The sequence below is a fragment of the Mercenaria mercenaria genome, chromosome 6, assembly GCF_021730395.1.
Source record: "Mercenaria mercenaria strain notata chromosome 6, MADL_Memer_1, whole genome shotgun sequence".
NCBI lineage: Eukaryota > Metazoa > Mollusca > Bivalvia > Venerida > Veneridae > Mercenaria > Mercenaria mercenaria.
In genome coordinates, this window is record NC_069366.1 from 38,066,941 (window position 1) to 38,093,350 (window position 26,410).

General features: G+C 34.9%; 1 protein-coding gene across 2 annotated transcripts in view; it reads left to right on the forward strand.

Moving 5' to 3' along the window:
* The window catches only part of LOC123549099 (uncharacterized), an 82,484-nt gene that overhangs the window by 2,660 nt on the left and 53,414 nt on the right, over nt 1–26,410 (forward strand). The window lies entirely within an intron of this gene.

The window sequence follows — 26,410 nt, forward strand, 5'->3', positions numbered from 1 at the left end:
TAAACTCTGGTCAGTGATTTTAAAGCTAACGGATGAAATACATGTGAACGGGGAGAAGAGCATTATTTGCTTTTCACAGTTCAATGCCTGTATATTTTGATCCTTAAGCTTTTTTTAAAAAAAAAAAGTTCTGTCTACTGACAACTGCACAGGCACTACATTGGAACCTGACATCAAAACTATAAACATTTGTTAAATTTCACATGCATGACTTTAGTTATACAATATTTTCAAAACTCATAATAATACAAAAAAAACTGAAATAAAAAAAGGAATTTAAAAATAAATCACAGCCTCAGGATTTCAACGCGAACTCGCTAACCACTACACCACTGTGGAATTATGACGTCATCCGGGCAAACATAAGTATATATGATAAAGTTCAGTAATGGCAGCGTGACGAAAGTCGTTTCAAAATGAAAATATTGTATTTTATTTCTTTTTTCTTCGTAGAAAATGTATTTAGCACTAATGTCTTATTATCAAACGCTCCTTTACATTTTCAAAGCAGTAAGCGAGACGCTTAAATTGTCAACCGTAAACAGTAAGCGTCTACTGACATCTTTACTGATTAATTACTATGTGCATAGTGTAACTTGAAAAAATCCAAACAACACCGATTCCAAAAAGTACCACGGATTTTCAACTCGATAGTATACACAGTTAGATCTCTCTATTCATTTTCTTTTTCATACGTCTAACCGTAATGCGACGCTGTCGGCGCCGCTTTGCGACGGCGGTAGCTCTGCTATTATACTTGCTAGATAAATATCGTTTTGACTTGCATCTTCCATTCCTCGTCATGAATTATTGAAGCCAGTATATTTGTAATATGATTATGACAAAATTTCCAGAGTTTTCTCCCTTGCAAGCTCGGCCCAAACATTTTTTAGACAATCTTCTAAAGTTTTCATTGCAAATAGTGGTCTAATATAACCAGTGGTATTGTAAGCATTAAATAATCAGTACATAAACTGTTGATGCAAGCAAACTGATTGGATGTTGTATAGAAAATTGTTTAAATGAGGAAGACATACCCTGCTTTTTGCCAAGGAATTCCTTTTTCCAATGTTCATTGTTGTCTTGGGCATACAGTAGCTAATGAATTTGCTATATGTTGTATCAGGGTCACTCAAAGACCCTGGTTGTATATATAAAATTTACAATCTTCTGAGAAGTGTAACATATAGCTAGGCCCACTTTAAAAAAGAATTTAAGTACTAGCCTTATGTTCTTAAATTATCTACAAACCACAAAAAAAACCCACACCAAGAAAAAGTAAGATTTTGCTATATGGAATATAGAGAAAATTCGTGTGTCCAACTTTTACCACACTTTTAACGTGATTTACTTCAAACTTTCACAGCTGAGTAGATGACCATAATAAAGAAAGGAATTTTTACTGTGAATATTTTTATTGCAGTTGTGGCCCTTTGATAGTTTTTGCTATATAGAGAATGGCACAGTATGTGGAGGCATCTGTGTCCTAGGGACACAATTTCTAGTTATCATAGAAATTTTGTTTAAAGTTTCGCTTGTACATGTAAGCATGTTTCTTGGGTATTACTTGACCTGATGTTTTCAGATTTTCATCATGTCTTTGGCATCATAAGTCATAGGATGACCTCACTAGGCAAATTTCATCATTCTGGCCAACATTTTATCAAATTTATGCCCCTTTTTCAACTTGGACTTTTTGGAGAATGTTTTAAAAGCTTTCGTGTTTAAGCTAGTATTAGGTGAAAGGGCTTCAAATAGTCGAGGGCTCTGTCATTAGACAAATCCTGTTCTTATTTGAACCTTATATATCTAAAAGCAAAATTGTTGCCTCGTCACTGATGATTCATTTCGCAGTTTTGATATAATATAAGTATGATACTTAAAATAGTTATGGAAGTGACAACATACTTACTGAAACAGAATATATACATAGTTTTAGGAGAAAACTATATTAAAAAAAAAAAGTTATTACTTTATTAGTATTAGTTTATTAATGCATTACCTTAAGTCACAAGGGGAAGTTTCAGTGGTCGAAATTAGTATAGTCAGAAAGCCACAGGCAAGTAAAAATACAGATAGGATTGGAAAAAATCTAAATCTAAAACTTTCAATATAATGTTTTAATTTTAAGATTTTGATAAAAAAACATTGGCCACTTTTCATTATGCATGTCCTAAGTTGACACAATAGATCTGATTGGTTGATTGATTATGTAATTTCCCACCCTGCAAACAGCTGCTCTCGCCACAATATAATGTGGCGATGATACTTTTTACATAAACTTTTGTTAAATAGAGAATAACAGGCTACTTGTCTGTCTTTTGATACCAATGTTGTCAGGTCGAGGTTGATACGGGCTGGAAGGTGTGAGGTTCACCGAATCCCTTAAGCCCATATCTGCCGAGCCTGATAACATTGGTATCAGTAGACAGTTGTCTGTTATTCTATTTATCATGAAACCCATATAGCCTGCTTAGAACAACATATATCTCTTATTTTGTAAAAATTGACTTCCGAAGCAAAAATTAAATAAATTCATATTTTACGGATTTGAAAATTCATCCGCTTCTGAAACATCTGAACGAAACTATACGGCAATCATATTGAATTCAACTTAGACAATGTGTATTAACTTTCTGATATTCTTATTAACAACAAAGTAAATTCTTAATGCGTAAAAGTAAAAAATCATCCTCTTGAATAAATCAGAACATGCTTTATTTCCACATTTTTAAACATTTGACTCTGGCAACTACATATACCAACTACAGTACATATATATATTGATCCCCTGCTCTTCCTAGCTTACATAAATGACCTCCCACAAAACGTCAGTTCCAAAGTCCGTCTGTTTGCAGATGACACGGCAATATATCTAACTCTGACATCTGCAGACCAATCTGTCACTCTCCAAAATGACCTCAGACTTCTAGAAAAGTGGGAGTTGGAGTGGGATATGGAGTTCAACCCCTCCAAATGTCAAGTGATCCACGCCACTAGAAGGAACATCCTATCCCTACCCAGTATTACCTACATTGAGTCCGACTTGAATTGGTCTGCTCAGCTAAATACCTAGGCGTGGATATCTCAAATGACCTGTCATGGGACAATCACATAAACAGGTCAACGAAGAAAGCTAACCAAACCCTAAGGTTTTTATGAATAAACATTAGATCAAATCCCAACCCATTAAGACCATTGCTTACCAGACTCTAGTCCGACCCCAGCTCGAATATGCCTCCGAGGTATGGTTGCCCCACACCGAAACTCAAATTGACCAAATTGAATGTCCACAGGAGAGCCGCCCATTGGATCAAGACCGACTACAGCCGTACTTCCAGTGTAACAGATATGCTACACACCCTAAACCTTCGCCGACTGGATTTAAGGCGTATAGATTCTAGGTTATCACTCTTCTATAAGATTCATCATGATCTGGTTGCTATCCCAGTCGTAGATTACCTGACCCCATTGACCCGCTGTGTCTGCTATGGCCATTCCCTTATAGGTTAATTACTGCAACCACTGACTATTACAAGAACAATGTACCATTGGAACAAACCCCCCCCCCCCCCCCCCCCCAGTGTCGCCCACCTCCCTACCCTAGAGCAGTTCAGTGCTGCAGTTCGCAGTCTAGAACATGTCTCGCCCTAGTTATCCTGCAAACTCAAGTTTTAACCGTTTTATATCACCAAATTTATTTTTAGTTTCTTCCACTCTAAATTTTTTATCACTATATTCTTTCTCTTCTTGATTTTAACACGCAAAATGTCTACATTCCCGCAAGAGGTTTGATGTCAACGGCAGATAGATAGATAGATCCCAAGGTCAAGCGCTGAAAGTTTCACTTCCAGTTCCATACTCAGTCAGAGAGACTTTAATCACTGTAATAAATTTACCATGTTCCAAGTTGTAACACAAACACTTTTGCTTCTACTTGATAAAAATGAAAGATGCCTTAAAGGCCTAGATTTTGGCAGTGGGCCAAGGGATTTCTGTCTTCACCAGCACAGTTGGGGGCTAATGACCATCACAGTATGGTTCCAATAAACAAGGGTCAATGTTTATTGGAGAGTCAGTCTACCTTACAAGTGTATCAATTAGTGAGAAGGGGAAACAATGTAATTTATTTTAAATTGATATATAACTGATAACTTTTAAAGTTATACTAGTTTTTTTTTTGGCATTTCTATGTAAAGAAAAATATTTATTGATCAAACACAATAATAAGATAATCAGAAACTTATTTTCACAATAATGAAATAATGATAAACTTACTTAAAGAAATATGCAAGTTTTTATTTTTTCAAAGTCTGTCTGGAGAATTATGATATTTCAGAAACATGTGACTTTCACTCATCTAGAGCTTGCAGAATACTGTAAATAACATTTGTCTAAAAAATGAAAACAGTATGTGCATTTCAAAGCTACAAAGCAAAGCATGTAAAAAGTCACTTTTGGCAACATACTGAAAATGAAAATTCAGTATAGATGGAACACAATAATTTTAAGTTCAAATAATGTTAATTACATGAATACAAGAAACCCAGTTTCCAATTAGAAAAACATTGTTTGTCAGCACAAAGAACTCATGAAGTTTTCACTATACTTGTGTTTTATTATCATTATTATTTTCAGTATTATTACTGTATCTTTAATCATCCTTTATGTAATATAATAATAATAACAATAATAATAATAATTATGATTATTTTTATTATTATTATTATCATTATTATAACATCAAAGTAATAGTCATTATCATCTATATAATATCAAAATAATAATTAATATTATTATCATTCCACATTCACTGAAGAAAAATTAATTTCTTTCAACTCCACTGCACACATCTTCATGGTCTAGTTGGGGTCCCTGCTGTGCTCATTGCCCTCTAATCAGTTACGGTTACATAATCGCTGATAAGCAGCAGATAAGATGGGAGTTGTATATTGGATTTGGGGGGGGGGACACTTATATAGTAGTGAATCTAGGCCTTTAAATTTTGCGTAAATCAAGAGTAAGTATAGTGTCATGTGTAATTATAAACATTTCCAAGAATGGATCCATGTACACAATGATGTCATTGCTATTGTCTGTGTGATGAAAGTGGAGGCATGCATAGTGAAGGAAATTACTAATTGAGATTACAGAATTTGTTTCGAAAAAAGTTGTGCAACATTAGAACTGGACTCTGTCATTAAATTCAATCTGGAAGGTAACTGATGTCAAAACTAGTCAGTCAATATAAGAGGAGCTTTATTTTGATATTAGGTCAAAAATGAAAAATGATCCTACCAAAAGATTTATAAGATGTAAAAAGAAACATGAAGAAAGCAAAATGAGGGAGAGTTTTTGCCTGCAATTTGCAAAAAATCAGCTATTGGCATCATCTTTCTGTGGAGAAACAAGTCATACATTGTGGCTGCTGTAGACGTAAACAAAACTTTGCAATGCCAACTTGCATTGGACTGAAGGGGACAATTTAAGAATTGCTTTAACACATAGAGAAGTCTAGATACTTAGCTAGTCTAAATTTTTTAAAGCAAGGCAGACCGATTTCACAGACTGACATTTACCATATTTTACGTACTTACTGTATGTCTGCTTCTGGAGGAGAGATATTGACCTGTGGAAAAATTAGTTATCACAATATTGCCACTGGCATACAATTAGTTGGACAGCAGGACAAGTAAAAATTTATTTGGGCTTGTGATTACTTTTCAGTTACAAGCTAGACTTGCTTATGATTTCAGATACTGATCTCTTTGATTGGAAGAATAAAATAGGAGAAATATACTTTGAAAGATTAACTCAAAACCACATAGCATTGGCATATCACCATTATGATTATACAGGTTGCTATGTTTTCAAATAAATACCTAATAAGCAACTGCAAAGCCATAAAAATAGGGGATGAATATCCAATAGGCCCTAGGGATAGCCACGTTACAAAAACGCAGCCTCCTCAGTCTGTAACTGACAGCATGTGAACATGCAGACATGCACAGACACGGACAAAGCAAATATACAAGGACAGAAGGGACGGATATATAGAAACACATCATTTGGGGTACCACCTCAGAATGGACATTAACAAAAAGACTGCTGGGCTGCTTAAGTTGCTCATGTAACCCCAACCGTGTTCTAAAGTCACATGACAGTATAAATAAAAGTTATCTCTACCAGGTTATTCCCAAACAAACCATATCTTAGTAGTCTTATTAAGTTACAAACTTGACCCGAAGTATAGATTAAGTGTAACTGACATGCGTATACACATGTTCCCTAATAAGTTGATAGGTCAGTTAACAAAGAAATATTCATTATGATCAATGTAGCAATTACGGTAGAAGAATGGAATACTTGTAATGGAAATAAGTGCTAAATGTCCCCCAAATCAACAGTTTGGGGTACTAAGAACAAAAAAAGAATTAGTGAGGACAAGTTAAAGGTATACCTGAGCAGACCAGGAGTCAGTTACTGTAAAATATAATTAATTATATTACAATTAACTTACACTGTGAAATGTTTACTTAAATTACAGTTACCATTACATAAATTTTAGCAATGTAAGTAATTACATTAAATTACAATTACATGTACAAAGTGTGGTAACACCCAACAACCTAACATGCTTCTTACATGAATACTGTAGCAGAGTTCTTTACTTTGAACTACATATATACATGATAATACAAACATTAACTGATTTCAGTCATTTCAAAATTGAATTTATGCACAGAGTCTCAGAGAAACATTAATGTCTTCAAATGTATGTCTGCAAGAGAACATCACTCAATCCTTAATATTTTCAAGTAAACTGGAGCAAAAGCTGATAGTCAGCCCTTAATATTTAATACATGTACAAGTAGTAATGCATGTAAAGCCAGGTATTTCTGTGAGTTCTGAATTTCTTATTTAATACCCAGGACTAAAGTAGGTCCATCAGTGGATCTTCAATACGATTCTATTCGTTTATAAATAAATTTATACAGGAATACTGGACATGTGTTTATTTTTATGGTATAAATTAAAAAGCAAAAAACTGGACATAATTCCAGTTTCTGTGATTATGTGTGTGTGTGTGTGTGTGTTCGGGTTTAACGTCTTTTTCAACAATTTTTCAGTCATATAAACGACGGTGTCTACTTGTAGCAGTGAGCACAATGCCCAACTTTATAGTGCTGCCTCACTGGAATACCCCACCCAGTCACATTATACTGACACCGGGCTGACCAGTCCTAGCACTATCCTCTTAATGCTGAGCGCCAAGCGAGGAAGCTACTAGTACCATTTTTTACGTCTTTGGTATGACGCGGCTGGGGATCGAACCCACGATCTCCCGCTACTGTGATTGTGATGTAAATATAGTTTCAGCCCTCAGTTTTGTCATCATGATTTCAAATTTACCTATAGTTCAGTACTTAATCATTTACGTTTTAAACATATTTTAAATTTTTTATCCTTGACACTACATTTTATCAAAAGGACGTTGTAAAACATTTATGACTCATTGTAGGATAACTATATTCACTAAAGTTACAGAATTACTCGTAATTTCTACAGTAGTTATTGTATTTTGTCCTCTTATACTAAATAAAATAATTGTAATGAACTGTCAGATATTGACAAAATTAATGCTCATTTAATATGACATAACAGTATTTTATCACAAATAAATCAAATCAGATAAAAATGTTTAAACTGAATGCTAAGCTTTTCAATATACAGTCGAGACTGCCTTAACGACCCCCTGAATTTAGCGACTCCCTGTCATATGCGACCCTATTTTATGCTCCGGACGCAATTTACTATTAAAAGAGTCTGAATTAAGCAACCCCCTGCCTTACGCGACAAGCGACTGTGAAATCAGGCTCCCGAATCGATATTTAGACCGTTTTCAGCGACTTTGAGACGCTCCCTCGCAAGATTTTACACGATAGAGTTACCGTTCTTTATCTCGCGTGAAGTTGTTTGAGACGAGAACTAATTTGTTTACAAAAAATGGCTGATGAAAAACATAAAAAAGAACTGTTTTGACATTAGAACAGCGTGTTAAGGCACTTGAACTGCTCGATTAGGGAAAACCAGCGTAAAAAGTCGCTGAAGAATTCGGAGTCGGTGCATAAATTAACTTTATTCCTGGTGAAACAAAAATATGGCGGTATTTAACAGGAAACGACGAAGTAAACACAGATTAAAGATGCAGTCAATAATCGAATAAATGTCAATGACCAATTAGAACACAAAAATATAAATATCATAAACCTCAGTGTGTAAATAGTTCAAATGGAACATTTATATTTTACAGCTCTCCTTTATTTTCTTGCCAGATCATGAGCTTAAATTTGTTTTATCAACATCATACGAATGATGCAAATTATTTAAAATTTATATTTTATCAATATGCAATTAAAGAAATAGTATTTAATCATTTTCCACTCCTACCTATGTAAGTATCCGATATTCATGTACTTTAATTGGAAAAATATATGATACCAGCGTCATCCTGTTAAGTGAGACTGTTTTAAGAGACTCCCTGTCATATGTGACCTTTTTCGCTGCTTCCCAAAGTAGGTCTCTTAAAACAGTCTCGACTGTATGTCCAAGGGATTAACACTTAACGTAATATTCTACTGTTATTTTTCACAGCTATGAAATGCAAATTATTAGCTTATTTAAGGGAAGTGTCACAGGCAATAAACTTATATATATATGCTATTTGTTCAACAAACTAAAAGCATGTGCCATGTAATTGAAATGTGATTGTCAATTACACCCCAAAACTGCACTGAAATTGATTAAATTACAATTAAATGAAATTAAAAATCACCCAATTACACTCAATTACTTAGGAAATGTAAATTATTTTTGAATTGCAATTATTTACAAATATATTTTTAGCTCGACTATTCATAGAATAGTAGAGCTATTGGACTCGCCCATGCGTCGGCGTCCGCGTCCGCGTCCGCGTCCGCGTCCCGATTTGGTTAAGTTTTGTATGTAAGCTGGTATCTCAGCAACCACATGTGGGAATGGATTGAAACTTCACACACTTATTCACTGTGATAAACTGACTTACATTGCACAGGTCCCATAACTCTATTTTGCTTTTTTACAAAATTATGCCCCTTTTTTCACTTAGAAATTTTTGGTTAAGGTTTTGTATGTAAGCTGGTATCTCAGTAACCACTTGTGGGAATGGATTGAAACTTCACACACTTATTCACTGTGATAAACTGACTTACATTGCACAGGTCCATAACTCTATTTTGCTTTTTTACAAAATTATGCCCCTTTTTCGACTTAGAATTTTTTGGTTAAGGTTTTGTATGTAAGCTGGTATCTCAGTACTCACTAAGGCCATACCAAATTGATTAATAGTTCTTCGGAAAATTTTCCAAAAAATTAGGAGCGGGCGAGCGAAATTTTTATTTTATTTTTTTTTTCTCAATTTTGAATTTTTCAGAGGCGGGTAGATTTTACATGGAGCGAGCGGGCATTTTTTATTTTTTTTCCCAGCTTGAACCCTTGAGGAGGCGGTTATGATTATATATAAAGTTAACATTTCTTTAGAAATAACACAGAAATCAAACATTTACAGTGTGGGTAACACAGTATATAGCTTTTCTATATGTTTTAAAGACTACATGAATGATTTTGCAAATAAATTCTTGCCAAAACTCATTGAATCACTTTATGTTTTTTATATATTATAATTTTAATTACTAAGGAATGAGTGTCTTATTTTTAATTTTGATTTTTCTACATTAATCTGAAGACGTGCCTATTTAATGGCACAGGATGAGGAATATTTAAGACAAAACAGACACATGATTGTGTGGAATAACATTTCTTCTGAAACACAGTTAGATGGCTTTGACACATGAACAATTTTGTGCCCCTAGTGGAACTCCAACCCATAGAAGTGAGGGGAAGTAATAAACCACTTGACCAGTGAGACCAAACGGAGTTGGGCATACAGACGCTTCGACATTGCTCGAATCCCTTTGGAATAATTTCTTAACAGATCATGATCAGGCTAGCTTAAGCTTTTGTGGTAGAGATTCATTTCAGGCAAAAATAATAACAGACGGACAAAGAATGATCCCAATATGGCCACCCTTAAAAGTGTTGTTTGTTGTGCTTTGACTGAACTATAAATTTAGAGTTGGGGAAGTCTGTTTTTTTCAGTTTCTTCCGTTCAATCAATTTACAGCCAATTTTAAATATATCCTGGCGTCATGTGTACAAACAGGCAAAACTGGGGTTACAAAAGGACAGATTTTGTTAGAAATTATTTTCATATCAACACTACTTATTTGAAAAGCTAAACAATTTTTAAATTGACTAAATGTGTTTTGATAGAATATCTGACTGCTGTACTAAAGAAGTTACGTTCAAAAAGATTTTGGCCGAGACAATGTGATAGGTCGGTCAGGATCTGTGAACAAATATTTTTTAAGATAGTAGTTGGCCCCTCTAGATCTAACATGCTGAATTAAACAGCTGATAACAAATGGTTTGAAAACTTTATATCTGAACAATATTTCCAAATATTTTGAACTGCATCCCCGTGCACGTCTTACAAGTCGGGCTTCGTTCTTTTCACTGTATTGAACAAAAGTAGAATGTGCCTATTTCATTACCTACCGGCACATCGAAGGACACTCCAGATTTAAAACAAATGATGAACAACACCATAATTCCTGACTTTTTGAGTTTGGATCATCAGCTACATGACGCATGAAATCCGATCAATATCACTTTGACGCATTAAAACAGCGATAAAACCTGTTTTGCCGTTATTATTCCGGACCGCATAATCGAAAAAAAAAAAATTTTTTTTCGGAGATTTTTATGTACGTGCGGGCGGGTAATTTTTATTTTTTTCTCTCGGGAATGAAATTATTGATGCGGTAGTTCCGACGAACGACATATCAATTTGGTATGGCCTAATTGGAATGGATTGAAACTTCACACACTTGTTCACTGTCATGATCTGACATGCACAAAGCAGGTTCCATAACTCTATTTTGCTTTTTTACAAAATTATGCCCCTTTTTCGACTTAGAATTTTTTGGTTAAGGTTTTGTATGTAAGCTGGTATCTCAGTATCCACTAATGGGAAAGGATTGAAACTTCACACACTTGTTCACTGTCATGATATGACATGCAGTGCAAAGGGTCAATAACTCAACTTTGCATTTTAGAAAATTATGCACCTTTTTAAACTTAGGAGTTTTGGGTTAAATTCTTATATGTAAGCTGGTATCTCAGTACCCTCTAATGGGAATGGATTGAAACTTTCGTATTCATTCAGTCGACAAGGCTGTTGAATAGTCGAGCGTTGCTGTCCTCCAACAGCTCTTGTTAATTAGTCCCCTACTGGTGGAACACTGGATGGGACTAGGAATGCTGTCCATCCATCTGTCCATCCGCAAATCTGGATCCTGCAGTTACTGGAGAAGTATTCAAGCTAGGTTCCATCTATCTTTTCCGTCTGCAAACCTGGATCCTGCAATTACACGAAAAGTATTCAAGCTTGGTTTGTAAAACTTGGTGTGTGTGTATAGAGGATAATATCTAGATATGTAGATAGTGCACATACATGACTTATGTTTGTAGGTCAAAGGTCAAGGTCACTATTGAAGGTCAAGTAAAAATTGCTTCCACTCTATAACTTTTATATGCATTGACAGATTATCTTAGTGGTACACACAAACATTCCCCATGATGAGACAATGTGTCAACACATGACCTGTGCTTGTCAGTTAAAGGTCAAGGTCACTGTTTAAGTTGAAGTAAATATTTGTTTCTGCCACATAACTTTCAAATGCATTGAAAGACTTTTTCATTACTTCACAAAAATGTTTCCCATAATTAGACTATTTGTCGCGCACATGACCTAGGTTGTCGGTCAAAGGTCAAGGTCACTGTTGAAGATCATGTAAAAATTAGTTTCTGCTCCGTCACTTCTATGTGCATTGAATGATTGATGGATTATCTTAATGCTGTACACAAATGTTCCCCATGATGAGACAGTGTACACATATCCTTTACATGATCTGTGCTTGCAGGTCAAGGTCACTATTTAAATTTAATTAAAAATAGTTCTTGTTTCTTAGCTCCTTAAAGTTTTATACCAGTATGGGACTTCTGTATTGCCACCGCAATACTCCGTCACTTGTAAGTGTTAATTTAAGACTAAACAGTTAGGTCTGTACCATATATTTAAAAATATTACAATTACTTCGTATGGTTTATGTAAACATAAAATTAACAAATTCATGTGTATTAAGTTACTATAAATGCTACTATACTTAATAGGTTAATACTAGTACACAGTGCATACATGACTAGATAAATGAAGTATAAATGTGTTTTACCACTAAAAAACCGGCTATTTTTAACAATCAGCTGTTACTGCATGACATATATTTATGAATGTAGCTCTTTAGGAAATTTAATTATATATTTACTTTATTTATTAATGTTAAATACCTTTGTTGAGGATTTTGTACATTTGAGATAAAATATTTTAGTGAAAGATGGCCATTGGATACCTTTTATTGTTTTCCTGTTCACCTGTTCCATATAATATATGCATGCATGTTCATCTAACTGGCTAGCCTATAGAATAATACGCAGAAGAAAATTTTGTTGCACATAGGACAAAAAACAACAACCATTTTTATACAGTTTTTCTTGGTGTTTTCTTTGGGACTCTTGTAGCAATATATCATCTTTTTTTAGTTGGCCGACTATTAATAAGATTGAATTCATTATAAAACACAAGAACACACAAGAGGAACAGTTATAGTAAAAAAATGAATGTCACACTTGCTTCCTTTTTATCCGGCCTGGGCTCAGAGTTAATGTGTCCTTTCTGTGACCATCATTGTTGTGCATTCTCAGCAGTTTGGCTGTTAATGTTCACTCTAAATAATAGATAAAGCAAAGAACTAACTCCAGATATATACTTTTTATTTTAAAACTAATATGTTTTGTCCATTGGACTTCGTCAGAGTATAATAACAACAAACTAAAAGCATGCGCCATGTAATTGAAAAGTTATTGAAATGTATTTGTCAATTACACCCCAAAACTGCACTGAAATTAATTAAATTACAATTACATGAAATTAAAAATCACCCAATTACACTCAGTTACTCGGGAAATGTAATTTATTTTTGAATTGCAATTATTTACAAATATAATTTTGTTTAGTCCCCTACGGGTGTGCACTCTGTAAGTCATAAGTTTGGTCCAGTCTTTGTCAGAATGTTACCATCAATAAAATCTCGATCATATTAGTTACTTGGTCATCAGGGGGGTGGACGCTAGGTCACTTGGTCAGTAGACCACCTCGGTAGCTGAGTGTTAGGATGTGGGTTGCCTCCATGGACGCGTCATGTAACGGAAGACATAAAAAATGGTGGGCTCAGCATGAAGAAGATAAGTTCTAGGACTGGTCAGCCTTGTGTCAGTATAATATGACTGGATGGGGTATCTTGTTTATATTCCATTGAGGCAGCATTATAAAGTTAGGTGTTGTGCTCACTGCTACAAGTAGACACTCGTTTTTAGCTCACCTGTCACAAAGTGACAAGGTGAGCTTTTGTGATCGCGCGGTGTCCGTCGTCCGTGCATGCGTGCGCCCGTAAACTTTTGCTTGTGACCACTCTAGAGGTCACATTTTTAATGGGATCTTTATGAAAGTTGGTCAGAATGTTCATCTTGATGATATCTAGGTCAAGTTCGAAACTGGGTCACGTGCCTTCAAAAACTAGGTCAGTAGGTCTAAAAATAGAAAAACCTTGTGACCTCTCTAGAGGCCATATATTTCAAAAGATCTCCATGAAAATTGGTCAGAATGTTCACCTTGATGATATCTAGGTCAAGTTCGAAACTGGGCCACGTGCCATCAAAAACTAGGTCAGTAGGTCTAAAAATAGAAAAACCTTGTGACCTCTCTAGAGGCCATATATTTCATGAGATCTTCATGAAAATTGGTCAGAATGTTCACCTTTATGATATTTAGGTCAAGAACGAAAGTGGGTCACGTGCCGTCAAAAACTAGGTCAGTAGGTCAAATAATAGAAAAACCTTGTGACCTCTCTGAAGGCCATATTTTTCATGGGATCTGTATGAAAGTTGGTTTGAATGTTCATCTTGATGATATCTAGGTCAGGTTCGAAACTGGGTCACGTGCGGTCAAAAACTAGGTCAGTAGGTCTAAAAATAGAAAAACCTTGTGACCTCTCTAGAGGCCATATATTTCATGAGATCTTCATGAAAATTAGTTAGAATGTTCACCTTGATGATATCTAGGTCAAGTTCGAAAGTGGGTCACGTGCCGTTAAAAAACTAGGTCAGTAGGTCAAATAATAGAAAAACCTGTTGACCTCTCTGGAGACCATATTTTTCATGGAATCTGTATGAAAGTTGGTCTGAATGTTCATCTTGATGATATCTAGGTCAGGTTCGAAACTGGGTCACGTTCGTCAAAAACTAAGTCAGTAGGTCTAAAAATAGAAAAAACCTTGTGACCTCTCTAGAGGCCATATATTTCATGAAATCTTCATGAAAATTGGTCAGAATGTTCACCTTGATGATATCTAGGTCAAGTTCGAAAGTGGGTCACGTGCCCTCAAAAACTAGGTCAGTAGGTCAAATAATAGAAAAACCTTGTGACCTCTCTGGAAGCCATGTTTTTCATGGGATGTGTATGAAAGTTGGCCTGAATGTTCATGTTGATGATATCTAGGTCAAGTTCGAAACAGGGTCATGTGCAGTCAAAAATTAGGTCAGTAGGTCTAAAATTATTAAAATCTTTTGACCTCTCTAGAGGCCATATTTTTCAATGGATCTTCATGAAAATTGATCTGAATGTTCACCTTGATGATATCTAGGTCAAGTTTGAAACTGGTTCATGTGCCTTAAAAACTAGGTCAGTAGGTCAAATAATAAAAAAACCTTGTGACCTCTCTAGAGGCCATACTTTTCATGGGATCTGTATGAATGTTGGTCAGAATGTTCATCTTGATGATATCTAAGTTTGAAACTGGGTCAGCTATGGTCAAAAACTAGGTCAGTAGGTCTAAAATTATTAAAATCTTTTGGCCTCTCTAGAGGCCATATTTTTCAGTGGATCTTCATGAAAATTGATCTGAATGTTCACCTTGATGATATCTAGGTCAGTTTCAAACCTGGGTCACGTGCGGTCAAAAACTAGGCCAGTAGGTATAAAAATAGAAAAACCTTGTGACCTCTAGAGGCCATATTTTTCATGAGATCTTCATGAAAATTAGTGAGAATGTTCACCTTGATGATATCTAGATAAAATTCAAAACAGGGTCACGTACCTTTGAAAACCAGGTTAATAGGTCAAATAATAGAAAAACCTTGTGACTCTCTAGAGACCATATTTTTCAATGGATCTTCTTGAAAATTGGTCAGAATTTTTATCTTGATAATATCTAGGTCAAGTTCAAAATGGGTCACATGAGCTCAAAAACTAGGTCACTATGTCAAATAATAGAAAAAACGACGTCATACTCAAAACTGGGTCATGTGGGAAGAGGTGAGCGATTCAGGACCATCATGGTCCTCTTGTTATGAAAAAGTGTTGTTAAAGAAGTAACCCGAACACAAACAACAAACGCACACAAACACACTTGGTCAGATTATAGAAACCTTTGTTGGCACTCTAGAAGCCACATATTCCACCTGATCATCATGAAAATCATCTATGTAAAAAGTCAAAACTGGGTTACATGAGATTATAAACTAGGTTCATAGGTCAAATCAGAAAAACCTTGTTAAGAGCAAAACTCCAGATCTTTGTAATATTTTCTACGTTATATTTACATACTTTGAAAAGTAGGTCTTTTTAAATAGTGGTTTACCGGCGTTGTTAAACTAGGTCAGATTGAAGTAAAACCTTGTTAAGTCACAAAAGGTCACATTTACTGTTTATTCATCAAAAATCTAAAATTATCTTTTTTTCAGGGTAAATGACCTATGAATCTAGGTCAAGTTCGAAATTGGAATGAATGAGGTCAAAAACTAGGTCAGTAAGGTTAAATCACAGTTATACCTTGTTGACACATCTGCCAGATGTCAGAATGTTTGACTATGTAAGCTAGGTCAAGTTTGAATCTGGATTATCGAAAGTAAACCACAAAATCAGTTCATAGAAAGACAGGTTAATACTGTAAAGACATGTTTGTCTCTTTATGTATCTAGTATTTCAACAGGAATTCCAGACGTTTCACCCCCAAGACTTTTCCTCCCCTAGACATTTCACCCCCAAGACATTTCCTCCCAAGACTTTTCACCCCCAATTTTACAAACCCTAGACTTTTCACCCCCAATTTTTAATATACTGAAAATATCATGAAATATTTTGTTATTTGATATTTAAAATCTTTTTTTATATATTTTGTATAGGTTGTTAGGGCATTTATGAAGATAATTTGTTACTTTACGGACCATAATTCTACAAAATATACACTGAATTTAGGGTATCATACATGTAGTCAACTCAATCAATTGATCTTTTTAAACGTAAATTTGTTGAGACTTCTTAATGATTAATTTTGTTTTATATGTTATTCAAATGGATTCAAGTTTTAATTATGTAATATAATTATGAAAAATATGAGTAGATTTAGATTACAATAGTAGATGTAAATATTAACTAGGGGTTAGAATTAGAGGGTATATGTTTATCCTTTAGTGTCATAATGATAGCCCAATTGTGATAACATGTAATATGGTTATTTATAAGTGCAATATGATGTGGAATTTATTTTTATGATATATTTTTATATATTTAACAAGATATACAGTCTCAGGTAACTCAGTATTGAGTGGCAGCATTCGATATGTTTAATGTTATTATATGTAATACATGTATGTACTGTGATGTTATTTATGTGTATGCTGATGAGAATGAAATAAATAAATAAATAAACTAATATTACAATTTGAAAGTCATTCATTTCATTGTAGGTAGAGCGTCGGTCGTGGGTTCGATCCTCAGGCGGGGCGCATGTTCTCCGTGACTATTTGATAAACGACATTGAGTCTGAAATCATTAGTCCTCCACCTCTGACTCATGTGGGGAAGTTGGCATTTACTTGCGGAGAACAGGTTTGTACTGGTACAGAATCCAGGAACACTGGCTAGGTTAACTGCCCGCCGTTACCTGACTGAAATACTGTTGAAAAACGGCGTTAAACCCAAAACAAACAAACAAATTTCATTGTAGGTCAATATTTTAAACTCTTCGTAGGTATTGTGTTTAATCAACACCTTTTGTTTGACAGAAATTGTCAATATTTTAAACTTTTCATAGGTGTTGTGATTTAATCAACACTTTTTGATTGACAGGAGTAAGTGTTAAAATATAAATGGATTAACTGGCTAACCTACAGTATATTAAACTTTAATTAATCCAAACCTTGACTGATCTTATGGAAATCAAAAAACAAACAAAATTATACTCACTCAAAAATGATGTTGCTTCAATTCAAAAATGAAACTAACTTTCAATATCTTGTCTAAGTTTATTTGCAAAATAAATGAATTTTGACAGATTCAGTAATTCCTTCCTATTTAGTGTTAAAATATAAATGGATTGACTGGCTAACCTACAGTATATTAAACTTTAATTAATCCAAACCTTGACTGATCTTATGGAAATCAAAAAACAAACAAAATTATACTCACTCAAAAATTTACATTTTATATCATTTTGATCCCTGTTGTTATATCTACCTCTTACTATTTCAAAATTATGTTATGATAAGCTAAATGTACTAAGAGAAATTCGAAATTTTTTTCTTCAATTATATTTAAGTATTTTTCAAGATTAAAGGAATGTTTAAATCTGCTATAAGAGAGTAATCGTTGAGAATTGTTAATGTTAGCATATCAAGTTTGATAATAATTGTCCAATATTCTCTGTAGAAAAAGAATTACTGTTACTATCTTGACCTATCCATATATCCAACAATCCCAGGTTTTCTTACAGCATTTTTATTTATATGCTATATATGCTATTATATGCTATAAAACACCAGACTTTTCACCCCCAAATTGGGGGTGAAAAGTCTTGGGAGGAACAGTCTTGGGGGTGAAACGTCTGACACCCTTTCAACAGAGACTCATAAGAATCTTCTTGTCAGAAAACACTGACTGCATTTAAAAAATGATTTTACAGGTATCTTCTATGTGTGACTCTACACGAAAATTATTCAAGCAATCTGGGATAATCAAGTGATCGGTCTAGGGCCAGGGTTTTTTTTCGGCCGTTTTTATAGCCGTTATTCGGCTATATTCCCAATGCCAAAAAGTATGTATTTTACCCAAAATTAATGCAAAAATTCCCAATGTACATTCTGAAAAAAATTTCATCAAAATTGCACAAAAATTGACCAAGTTATGCACAATTTCGTAATGGAAGTATGTTAAAGATGTTCTACAATGTGAAACAAGTGTATGAGAAAGTGCTTACACCCATCCTTACTATATCCTATGGGACTAAATATTTCCCAATTTGGAACATTTACGCGTCAAAATTCCCAATTCTGGGGGTATAGGCTATGTTCCCAAATTAGCTAGAAAAAACCCTGAGGGCCATCAGGGCCGTTCTTCGCTTATTTCGTAGGAATCGACCAGAAATCAATTTTATATCATGTATAGAATGGACGTCGAAAACGTCATGGATTGAAAGTCACAGTATTTTGTGGAAGTTTTCGCATTTTTTTTTCGCTATTTGAGGAATTTTTATGAAATAAAAAAACACTTAGAAAGATGCCTCCAAGTGGCGGCCACAGAGAGATAGTTAACAGTGATCTGGTCGTTTCTTGCAGCAGTGTAAGCTTGTTCTGCATGAATATTTTTGCCTCGTTGGACACCTTATATCTTTATATACATGTATATAAATTAATATATTTGATTATGTGCCTAGCACCTGTTCTCTGCCAGTTAATTTATTATACAACAATCGGTCCTGTGCCGTGTTGACAAGAGATAAAGAAGCATACTAGTATCAAGCCCTGTAAAGTAATATACTTTACATCAGCAGAAAAAAAAAGCAACACCAAATCAACCCAAAATAATTGATAAAACAAGCAAGTGGTCAGGTGTCTTAGACCCGGAGTCTAGATGTCTGATATTTTATTGCTGTATGATGGTAAAGTGGTTGTAATTACAAATTTTCGTTTAGTGTTTTTACAAAGAGCTCTCAATTAGGCTGGTTGAAGCCATAATGAATATGAAATTTTAACAACGATTTTCGTAGGTCATGCACTGGTATTTATCCAAAACTTAAAACAACTTCTACCGTATATGAGAAAATTCAAGCGCAAAATACCTAAAAGTCGTCATTGTATTCACGGATCCTTCTTTCTTGCACACCGGACTGGCGTTTCCGGTGATTTTACCCATGCCGGCAAAACCCATCTGGCACCCCCCATGCCAGATGACTCTCGTGCTGTTAATGGCAACTAGTGGTTCATACACTGATAATATATTGTTTATGTAAAAACACGAAAAAAGCAGGTACCTTGATAGTTTCTCTCTGTCCCTTATAGTATATTTCTCTGTTCAAAATACGTTAGTTTACCGTAAGAACACAAAGATACGCTACAAACGATAAAACTAAAGTGGAACGTTAATTTCCCGCGCTCTACTATAAGAAATAGTGCTACAAAGAAAGTATTTCTACATGTTATTTGTAAAATACGGTATGCAAGAAAAATAATCTGCTAGAATAAAATGCTTACATGTATACGATATGTAAGAAAAAATATCAGTAATTACCGCCCAATGCGCAGGTGCCCGAGGGACGGATATTTCTATCCGATTCGTAAACACATGACAGATATTATTAATCCCAAGAAAAACAATTATTAATCCCAAGAAAAACAAGAATTTGATAATTGAAGCTTTCATTGCGCTACACAAATTGTTGATTGCTATTGATAATGTATCGATTTCACGATCGTGTTTTTCTTGAGATTATTTAAGCATTATTACTACTCACCTTTACAAAAAAAAAATGTAAATGTGTATTTGATCTTGCTTTTGACCAGTCCAAATAATAGGATGTTTCGGGACAGCATGATAAATATTGACTGTCGCTGTCTCCGTAGTATTTATTGAGTTTGTGGTATTATATTTCATCTGTTATACCGACGAAAGAGGAGGGATCCTTCGATGTGCACGTAGTTCGATAATTACAGGAAAAGTTAATCAATAATTTCTGATCATTTTCGGCTGTTCTACATTGACGGAAAATCGATAAGTTTGAATGCGTTTTCCATGCTAAAGATACAATTTGAAGTTTTTAGCTGAATGTTTAAAAAAAAAAATGTTTTATAAATAAAATTTGTCTGTAAGAAGAACCCTTGGAAGCATAGAATGCAACCAAGCAAAAAATAGCAGACTTGGTTTAAGTCCGTTCATTAAGCCACAATACCTGCAAAAAGAAGTTCGAGCTCGTATACCACCCTCTACAGTTTTATCTAGAAGTACCCATATGCACTTCCTTTAAAACACATCTTGCCTCTTACCCTGAAATATTCAAGTCCAAATATAATGAAATCAAGTCACTTACAAGGACTGTTTTGCAATATACACAGACGGTTCAAAAGATGAATCAAAGGTTGGGTGTGCTGCTGTCAGCCACCTTCGTCAATCAAAATTACGTTTGCCAAATAATGCAACAATATTTTCAGCCGAGGCAAAAGCAATTCATTTAGCCCTAAATTTTATATCAGAATATAGTGAAGAAAAATTTATTATCTTTTCTGTCTCGTTTAATGTTTTACAGTCAATTCATAACCGAAATATGGAAAATCTTTTCATTCAAAATATTCTTCTCATGGTTCATGAACTACCTTTAAAAAAGTCTATCATATTTTGTTGGATTCCTACTCATGTTGGTATTCATGGAAACGAGGATGCTGATACTGCAGCAAAGAAATCCCTTTCATTATCACAATCTATTTTGAAATTACCACATACCGATTTAGGCCAAATATAAACAAATACATTTTACATCCAAGGAAGGCAGCAGGCGCGCAAATTACCCACTCCCAACACGGGGAACCTCACCCGGCCCGGACACTGCAAGGATTGACAGATTGAGAGCTCTTTCTTGATTCATATTAGCTCATCTGATTTTTTGAGGAAAAAAAATGATGAGTTGTTGTCATCACTTGATCGGCGTCGGCGTTGCCTGGTTTAGTTTTATGTTTAGGTCAGCTTTTCTCCTAAACTATCAAAGGTATTGCTTTGGAACTTGCAATACTTGTTCACCATCGATAGCTGACCCTGTACAGCAAGAAACATAACTCCATCATGCTTTTTGCAAGAATTATGGCCCATTTTGGACTTAGAAAATATCAGATTTCTTGTTCAAGTTTTATGTTTAGGTCAACTTTTTTCCTTAACTACCAAGAATATCGCTTTGAAACTTGCAACAGTTGTTCACCATCATAAGCTGACCCTGTACATTAAGAAACATAACTCTATCCAGCTTTTTGCAAGAATTATTGTCCCTTTTGGACTTAGAAAATCAGATTTCTTGGTTAAAGGTCCATTACTAAGGGAAAGTGAGTTGGCAATTTTTTTCATAGCCAGTGCATAGACTTCTGCAAGACACTAAATAATGAAGATTGGCAGGTCAAAATTTACAGAAGGTCTATGGAACTCAAAGAAATGTATGTGTATTATGTTGAAATTTCAATGAATCGACAGAATGACCCCCCAGGTCTTTTTAACTTTCTTCATACTTCATAGAAAAATAATTGTACATATACTGCGATTTATTTCGAATTTCTACATACCAACTTTCATTTTCCAATAAAATGAAATAGTTTCTGTGCTTTTTAAAAGAAATTAAAATGTTCACTTTCCTTAGTATTGGACCTTTAAGTTTTATGTTTAGGTCAGCTTTTCTCATAAACTATCAAAGCTATTGCTTTAAAACTTGCAACACTTGTTCACCATCATAAGCTGACTCTGTACAGCAAGAAACATAACTCTGTCTTGCTTTTTGAAAAAATTATGGGCCCCTTTTGGACTTAGAAAATATCAGATTTATTGGTTAAGTTTTATGTTTAGATAAACTTTTCTTGAGTGTATGATTATGATGCAATTTTCCCCTATTTTAGTTGATTCCTGCCACCACTTCCCAACAGTTTTAAAAGGGCTTTCTGGGTTGCCGTTCATCTGAAATAGACAAATAATTTTGAAATGTTTTAAAAATAAGATCTGAAATGCTACATGTTCACATTTCTGTTGCCTCTTGAAAGGCAGTTTAAAAGATAGTTCAATAAAACAAAATGTTAACCAGCCTCCCCCACCCCCAAATGTAGTCGTGTCTACTACAAGAAGCCGGGAAGCAGAATATATCCAAGCGGCAGGATGTAAGGAGTCTACCGATCGGTCATACCTGCATGCTTCGGTCCAACGGGTGTTTTTCGTTTTATGACGGTCTATTATCAATTCGAGGGTTTTCCACGAACAGTAATATAACACCATGTAAATGAATTACATATAGTAAGATGTTATTGAAAATGAAGATCGTTTCATTTCTGACTTTACATATTTCAAAACGAATTTTAGGGTGTATATAGGGAGTGAGCCTGTCGGTCGGTCCTTTGGTTTTCAGGGTTTCCGGACAGTAACTCGTGAAAGGCTCGACAGATTTAAATAGTATTTGGTACACAGGTGTAACATAATAAAATACAGATAAAGTTCGACTTAGGCTACCATTTTTGACGTAGTTTTTGGCCCCTTTCCAACTTAAAATTTGCTAAACTCATGGTTTCCTGAAAGGCTTGACAAAATTAAACATTTTTTGGTACACATGTGTAACGTCAAGTTCGACTTTGGTTACAAACCATCAATTTTTTTACGTAGTTTCAAACTTAAAATTTGCCATACTTCTGTGACAAGGCCGTAGTGTTTGGGTATAATTTGTCACTCCTGTGTCAGTTCTAGTATTAGTGGTGCTATATTTTCTATTGTAAAGAATTTATGGATATACTGTTGTAGTAAGCACACCCCTGAAATAATGTAATCTGCCAAATGGGTATCTAAAGGAAAATTTGCCGCCAGTTTCTGCTCTTACGTTGTGGCCGAATCCATGTCTGCTGTGCATTTTTCACCGCTTAGTCATGTTTGCGAAAGAGACAGAGGTCGACTACTTCTGGTTTCGTCAGATTTAAATGGTAACAAAGGAAGACCCTCATTTGGACTATGAATAGAACCAGTAGACGATACGTGAATACGTGTTTTCGTTTTGATGTGAACTGTTTTTGTTTTGACCACACGCTAATATACTTATAGTTCCTAGATTGCAAAACCATTTAAAAGGAAACTTTATTAGAAGGCTGCCTGGAGAAGTTCTCGTCATAAGATGGTGTAACGCTGCTAGACACAAAATCGTAGTGTTTAAATAATTGTTCATTGGTCACTGTAATAATTAATGTTTAAGGCTTATTGTTCCATTACTGATATCCATACTTGTAAGTGTTAACTGTTGATTTAAAGGCTAGAATCGAATAATGAAATATCTGGCTTATAAGGTAAAGCATAATTAAGAACAGTGCATTGAAATAAATCGGTAAGAAAATTTTGAACAAATTAGAAATATGTTACACGTTTTTATGCCCCCGGCATCTACTGATGCGGGAGGCATATAGTGATCGTCCTGTCCATCCGTACGAGGTTAACCAAATGGGACCGTTCCGTCTAGCATCAATACCCCTTACTAGAATGACTTGATACTAATGCAGATGTAACCTATGACCATTCCTCATCTTCAGACATCACCTGACCTCAGTTTGACCTTGACCTCATTTTGGACTAAGGTTGCTTTATATGGGCCATCTCTTGGTTAACCAAATGGGACCGTTTCGTCTAGCATCAATACCCCTTAACTAGAATGACGATACTAATGCAGATATAACCTGTGACCATTCCTCATCTTCAGACATCATCTGACCTCAGTTTGACCTTGACCTTGACCTTGACTTCATTTTGGACTTAAGTTGCTTCATATTGGCCATCTCCGTTTCGTCTAGCATCAATACCCCTTACTAGAATGACTTGATACTAATGCAGATGTAACCTCTGACCATTCCTCATCTTCAGACATCACCTGGCCTCAGTTTGACCTTGAAGTTGACCTCGTTGTGGACTTAGGTTGCTTTGTATCGACAAGGATGCTACCAGGGGCATCAAGCGTTTATTGAACGCAGCTTCTTGTTTTTCCAAGCAATGCATGTGTTCTTATATTTAAAGAACTAGGAAAACACAAATGAATCGTTATATTCCAGTATTCATCATTTTTACTCTAAATAGCTGCATTTTTAGTTCGACTAAACGATGTAAATAGAGATTGCGCTCGGCCCGTTCCGCGTTCACATCTTGGTTAAAGATTTGATATATTTTCTCCTAATCTTTGTATTTATTTGATGGATTTGCTTCAAACTTAAATACTTACTCTTCGTCATCACCCACATCGTGTGGAACAAGGGTTATAACTCTCGTACTAGTATTACATGAATAATTCCACTTTACTTAGAATTTCTAAGATCTGAGAGCAATGAATAGAAGAAGGTCAGATGTAACGTTAAATACTGATCCCGTTTAAAATATAACCCATGGGTCCTTTGTTTAGAATTGACCCCGTCAACATTTCAACATTAAATTTTACCCAAAAGGTCCTTTTTCAGCATTGAGAATTGACCCCGCCAACATTTCAACATTAAATTTTGATCAATAGGGTCAATTTTCAGCGGGGTCAGTATTAATATTTACACCTGAAAAGGGATGAAATGACCAATTTGAAAAAAGTTGAACATATCAGAACCAGTAAATTATACATGTGGATTTCATGAAATGATGGGTTGTTACACATTTTTTTGTGGGCGCCATACATTCGTTAGTAATCCAACTCACGGCACAAAGCTTAAACTACATTGTATATTTTAATTAACTCCGAATTCATAATTTGATAACGTTTACAGTTTAATTGAAATGAGATAATGTAATATAGTCGTTGACTTCTTCCTATGTGGAATTAACTGACTAGATGTGATGTACAACTAGTTTCCTAGAACACGGATAGGGGCATGTTTTAAGCTACTAGTTTCTATAATCGTTTGAAGCACATTCATGTTTGACATTTGGCAGATGATTTTCTCTAATCTGTTTAAACATAAACATGATCATTATGTCTGAAGAACTTTTCACATGGTAATTCTGTTTGATAACTAAAACCTGACTACAGCTTCATAAAACTTAGTGTCGTAGCTTCCTAAAGGCTCTGTAGCTTTTACCTCCAGAAAGAAAAAAAAAGCAATACAGATTGAATGGTAGATTCTAGGTGGGTAGAGATGTATGATGAAAATTTTGTTTGTCAAAAATGATAAAAGGGTTTGGAACAACTCTCAATACCCTCCCCATCAATCCCGATGTTTAGAACCTTGGCACGCAGCCAAAACGAGTTCATTGGATTATTGTGAGATACAGCTACCATCGGTCACGGAGTACTTCGGCAGTGCCACCGAATCAGCATGGTTCGTGCGAAACATCAATGTCATGAAGCGAATCAATAGTTATCCATTTGCGGGCTATGCATTAAAATTTACATTCAATATATTTTTTGTATGGAAGGAAAAAAAGCGTTTATTTTCGTATAATACCATTGGAGTAACGATATCAAGGATGGATCTTTCCGCAAGATTACTCGGGCAGTCTGACGTCATTTACAAAAAAAAAACATGGACCAAATGGCGTCATTCGAAAAATTCTTTATACATTTGACGAGAACAGAACTATTTTTTTCTGATGTTAAAGCTCAAAATCAAATCGACTCGACTATATGGGTGTAAACCACATCGGGACTTATTGCAAATCCATGAATCGCGTTCATTGTGCGTTTATTCGGGTATAAACCACATTGGGACTTTTTTCTCGATTCGTGGATTTGCAAAAGATCCCAAAGATAAACGCACAAAATAGCATTTTATTGTGAAATAAATACAGGGTGTCGTCAGTAATACTGCATATGGACGTCGAAATGTTTTATAACCGAACGGAAATAAAATCCATACCAACATTGCACTCATAAATTTACAAATAATCAACCAATAGCGTTATATACTGTACGTTGAAGCGACTAACCCACACATCGTGGTGTCAGATTTTTTTTTTTTTAACCCCAACATTTGCTATATTCACCTATATGCTGCATAATCGATATTCTAACAATGTATTTTTCATCAAATTCTGTTGAAAATCGTTGTTTTCCTAATAAATTTAAGATTAAAACAGTCGTCTACAACTGATAAGGGTTTCGCGGTTTATAAAAAAA